Source organism: Lasioglossum baleicum, chromosome 14, assembly GCF_051020765.1.
Source record: "Lasioglossum baleicum chromosome 14, iyLasBale1, whole genome shotgun sequence".
In the NCBI taxonomy this organism is placed as follows: domain Eukaryota; kingdom Metazoa; phylum Arthropoda; class Insecta; order Hymenoptera; family Halictidae; genus Lasioglossum; species Lasioglossum baleicum.
The window spans coordinates 11,892,325-11,898,324 of record NC_134942.1 but is presented as its reverse complement, the minus strand read 5'-3'; positions in this window follow the sequence as shown (position 1 = coordinate 11,898,324).

Genomic DNA, 6,000 nt, shown 5'->3' with positions numbered 1-6,000 from the left:
TCAAACTTCGTTGTGATTTATATTTGTGGAACTTATATTTGTTTTTAACTAAAAAATATAAATAAAGGTAGAACCGAATACATATAAGAACTCGTTTCATTTACATTTTTCTTTCTTTGACGTCGAGTCACACTCGACAAAAGGGTACAAAGGATTAAACAATATTAAAGCCTTTCCAGGTCTACAGGTTTTGTCTAACATCTTTCAACATGGTAAATAGTTTAGAAGAAATTCGAAAAAAACGATTTTATGAATATTCAATTAATTATTTTTATCTGTGGATACTCAAACTTTGCACAGACTTTTTTAAATTATTTGGAACAACTCTGGGGTGTGCCGTAGAAGAAATATTGACAAACATTTTTGACAAGAGTAAATAAGAACCACCCTACTGCGGATATTAAAATAACGTCCAAACAGGAGTATATTAAGAATTCTATGAAGTCCAAAAGAAACATTAATAACGGAAATGGTGAAGTGCTATACAAATAGTAAAAAAACACGAGGAGCACAACATTTTGTTTCAAAACCAATTGAAATTGTAGAAAAAAAACATTTCTCCCCAAACGAACGTTTGTTTTAGAGTAAATTGGATACGGTAAAGAACGTGCTCAAGTTTAATAAAAATATGAAATGTTTAATAGGCCGTCACGAGCTACAAATTGTACACAATACGTTTGAGTATAACTATGAAATCAATTTGTAATTGAATACAAGTGACTCACAGTCAAAATCGATTCCTTCGAAAATGTCATCTTGTTAAAAAAAATATATTGCTCGACGAATACAATTTATTGTTATGGATGGAGGTGAACCATTCATAGTTATACTGTGTAACCGTGGTGTCCTATCCTGTCGGTTAACTGTAACCTATGTGTTGGTTTCAAAATAAAAGAAACATTCACTTATTCGAACCTTTACGGATCTCTGATTTAATGAATTCATGGAGTTACACGTGGTATAAAACGTTCTTCTGTAATTAGAGGAACACTATACATTAAGTAATATTTTCTAAAATTGATTCAATCCGTCATAACCACATATTTCCAATCATGTATTTTTTACACTAGTGTCGCTTTTATCAGTTCTTTTTCTTTTGTTATTATACGAATACTTTTACGCGACAAATTCGATTTTCTGTATTCACTTTAATATTATTTTCCGACTTCAAAATAAAACACAAAAATTATAATTGTAAAATTGAATGATGTGAACAATACGCCCGAATAAAACCTTATCACACATTTGTTATTATACGAATACTTTTACGCGACAAATTCGAATTTCTTCTATCTGTTTTAATCCTTAAATAAACGTATTAAGTTCCGGAAGCGGTAGCGCCGCCATGTTAGATCGAAAAAATACAGAAGAAAGTTCAAGTACCTTAAGATATGTCGTAAACAGTGCTCCAATTCGATTTTGTAATAAATTAGTTTTTTATATCGAAAAAATTGTGTTCAATTTATTGGTATTTCTAGGCCCGTTATGCGGCCATACTCGTTAACGAAAATTCTTTGTTTCATCGATGAAACGCTCATGGACACTTGTTGAGTGAGGTACGTTTAGATCGATCCTGTGACTTAAAATGGAGACGTGGATTCGACTAAAGTGAAATATAAGCTGGGAAAGAAATTCAATTACCCGGAGAGAGTAGGCGCATTGTGTCTCTAAAACTGCGTGCGATAAAGGAACACCTGTGTGACGATTGTCAAACTTGATGAAATTTCGGAACCCCTCGACCGTGGGATGAAATTGTCAGATACAGTGTTGTGTAAAAAGATTGCAAATATCTTCGCTGTTTTACTTGCGATAAACAAGGAATGCGTAAAACTTAACGGGAGTTGATGTTTGGAAATGATATACACCAGTGATGGACACGTAGGAGCCTCCGAGATGCCTGCTTCTTTCAGTAACATCTCTTTCGTGTCGCAATGCCTCGTGCCTTCGTTTCGACCCTCGTATGTCCCTCCGTTGCCGACCTAGAAAGCACAAAGCACCGCTGCGTAGCGAAGAATTAGAATTAGAGGCAGCTTAAAAAAAAATAAAACAATAATTAATAGGTGATCATGATGTCGTTATACATGTACGTTCGTTTCACCTAACGATATTAAAGCAACTTTATATTTAACCTCCGCAAGGTAATGTGGGGTTTCAGAGGCCCCAGCTTCAGATTTTTGAACAGAATTTTTATATGAATAAAATTAAATCTGTTTGCTTACTTTTTATCCTGAGTTATTCTTTATTCCTTTATTAAGAACGAGGCCATTTACGAAATTAATTTGTCGGGGTCTAAGAGACACCACCTTACTATTTATGTGTTATTAGACCTTACCTTGCGAGGGTTAACACTAGATTTACGGGACGCGTCAAAATGACGTGCTCTAATATTGTTAATTAACTATTATTGAGATTAGAAACAGCTCGAAGAATTACTCAACCATTTCTTAGGGTGCACATGATAAAAAAATGACTAAAAATTTGGATACGCACATTCTTGTTGTTTTTACAATGTGAAATAGTCACCCTGTCAGATTCTAGGGTTAAATACATTAACTTTTCAATACGATTGGCAGCTGTTCGAAGTTTTTCAAAATTTTACAGGTACATATATTAAAACAACGAACTCATTCGATCAAGCTCACTTCTATTGTAAACGACCGGCTACTACTCACGTTGCCAAGAGTGTATTAATATTTAAAGACGTTGACTCTTCTCCCCGTCAGAGGATACCTATCGCTGAAAAATCCATCAAAACTTTTACCTGAGCTCGATACATTTGCGATAGTCGTCTGGTGAACATTTAAGTGACGTGTTGAATATCGAATTTCTGTAATCGATGCTTCGAATTGTGAATATTACACAGATAAATAGCCTGTCATTTCATGATCTGCAAAATAAAAATGAAGTTTTATAAGAAATTATATGTTTATTCCAAAATATACTTTAAGTATTAACACTTGTTCATTGAGATTTCAAAGATGCAAAAGATGACTGTCACTGTTCTCATTAATTTGCTAGTGTTTATGGATTTTTGTACTCAAGGTCACACGAAGGTCATAGTACTATAGGTGGTTGGATACATTTTGACCTGAGCTATGCGATGACCTTGAAATCTCGATAAATATGACCTTGAAAAAAGTGTTTATCCCATTACAGTATTTGCCCTTCGAATAAATGTTTTCCTGTGAGCGAGGTATTCATGCTCAAGTTAGATGAGACACCCTGTATATGTAGCTCCATCAGACCAGACAAGAAGTTACTATAACATAGTTGTATAAGATATGGGTTAGAGGTATTTCTTTAGTCGGTGTGCACGACCTTTCATTGCACCGCTCAATTTTCTCTGGCCCTTTCTTTCTCAGCGCCGCGCCGTCTTAGCTACCCTTATTTCCAAATACGAGCTGTCACTCATCCCCGACAAGTGCGCTCCTACACGCACGTTTCCGTGAAAGTAAACAGGAACACTTAAGAATTTCTAAAGCTACGAACACTGAATGGAGTACGTACGTCCGTAAATCTATGCCGCAGGCCTTTTATTAAATTTCGCATAGCTCCCGTCTCGAATAAAAATATCTTACTCGCAGTGACTTGCGTAATTGTTCAAACACCCTTCAAACTAGGATACCTTTCAATCGTTCGTATCCCGTAGCAAGATTATTACGAACCAACAGTATCTACAACACATGTGCGTTAAATTTGTATATCAGGATAAAAATTTGTAGAAATGAACTTTCAAAGGAATGGAATTTTTTTCCAAATTTTCATTGTGTGTCATCTACTAAATCAATCTTAGCCGTACAGGAAAATTGGAATCGTTCGATCCATTTTTTAAAACGTTATTCTAATTTCAAGAGCGTTTGAACAATAACACGAGTCACTGTACAACATTGGAATACGATGTTCGATAAAGTCGAGACTATAAATCATTCATTTTAAAGAACAGACTAGTGTCAATGATCGTATCGCATTTAATGAAAATTAACGTATGCGTTTATTTACGTTTAATCTAAAATTAACGCAATTAATTTAATACGAGAAATTATGTTCCGTAAAAACAGCTCGTAAATCTATTTAGTATGATTTTACGTTATTTATTCGCATTTATTAAATTGCCTTCATCCTTTCACAATTGCTTCAAGCATACAGTATTTCGAATGGGAAATCAATTTCATGCAAATTATAAAAATATTGTTATTACGATATCTTAAATATACATGCCAAGACGTGGCCTAAATAATATATTTTTCATTTATTACAGATATTTATTTTTATGTTAAATGTAATACCAAAATTATAAGTAATTAAAATAATTGTAACCCCTGAGCGAAATAATTTCGTTAGAACGCGGTCATAATATTAACAACATATTATTCAAACATTTAGTATATATATAACCCATATAAATAATTTTAATCTAATATAATTCAAAACATCAAACAGTTTAAACTGTACGAAAATATTTAAAGGAGGCTTAATTTGACGGTCAGCATTAATTCTGAAGATTATCGTTATTAGATATTATTATTATAATTTTCTATCGCGAATAAACTCCTATTATTATTGGTCAGTTTGTGGAATTCATGTAGAAACTACTTGAAGCTTTCAATATTTCATAAAATTATGATCAACAGATGCACTTCATTTGTGTATTATATTACAAATAATTTATTGGTTCTGGAATTACGGTAATCAATATTGTAGACAATATCCTAAATTTTGAATGTTTGTACAACATCAGTAACTTTCTGGAAATCAGTGTGCGAAACCATTTATCGCTAAAGGTTTCGACAGGATCATATGCTCATAAGTGGTAACAAGGCTTTTCGGTCAGACCACACGACATAAGCTCGAGGAGTTGAACACCTGAATTCTATTTAAAGTTAGTATCATAGTACGTGAACCACAATCTTCTGTGCGAATTGCTGCTTCCACTTTCAGCAAAATTTATCATTTTACATTGGAAACATCACGTGCAATTTTGCAACTTCACTATGAAACAATGTGATGTTTAATATGTATAAAAAGAAAATTGTCGAAAATATTGTAGCACAATAATGAATAAAATTAATTTTTGTAACCTGTTGATCTAGTAATACACTATTTTACGTTATAAATTTCACAGTAATTAATCTTGTGAAGTACATATGTGTTAAACAATATGCTCCAGCATAAAATTAAATTATATAATTACTAAATTTATAATACTATACGAAATAGAAAAAGTGTTCACTATTATTTTTCGTCAACGACTAAAATCGAGTTCTCAAAAGATTTAAAAGCTTTTCATATTATGTAGTACTTTGAGAAGACTAAAATATTTGTAACGATTTAATCGTACAACCTCCGCTGTTTGTGTGAGCATCGGCCGTAAACATTAAATTTATTAAATTAAAATGAAACTGATTCAACAAACGCAGATAAACACTGCAAGTTCCTGTAAACAAATTAAGGAACACGCACAGAAGCCTGCTAATGAATAAATAAAATATCCTTTTCGCTGTAGACATTCAATTCATCGATATTTTCTTCATATACCTTGAGCCCAATTAAGAAGTGTACTATTAATAAAGGGTCTGAGACCATAATACCGGCAAAGAATACCAACTTAATCTCGTCGATCCCTGTTTAAAGACCGAGTTCCAGCAACAAGTAGTAGCTTTCTCGAATTCCGTAGAGATAGTAACTAGATGCACACAGCTATGAATAAATTGTTCTTTCGTAGAATACATGTTTACATTATTCTTTTCAACGAACGCAAAGCCTTTATGAATATTAGTTCCAAGAGGAGCCAGAACGTATCATGTATGAGAAATTAGTGTTACGACTTTATTAAGAATTTTCTTCCTAGACGTGCAGCTTCGAGCATTTCAAATGTACAGGGTGCTTCAAAATGATATGTATGTCGTGGCCACTATAACGTGATTCTGTACTTCTGGATAGGTGGAGATTCGTTAAAAAAATTATTTTCTCATGTAGAATCATCGTCTCCACGAATAAAAA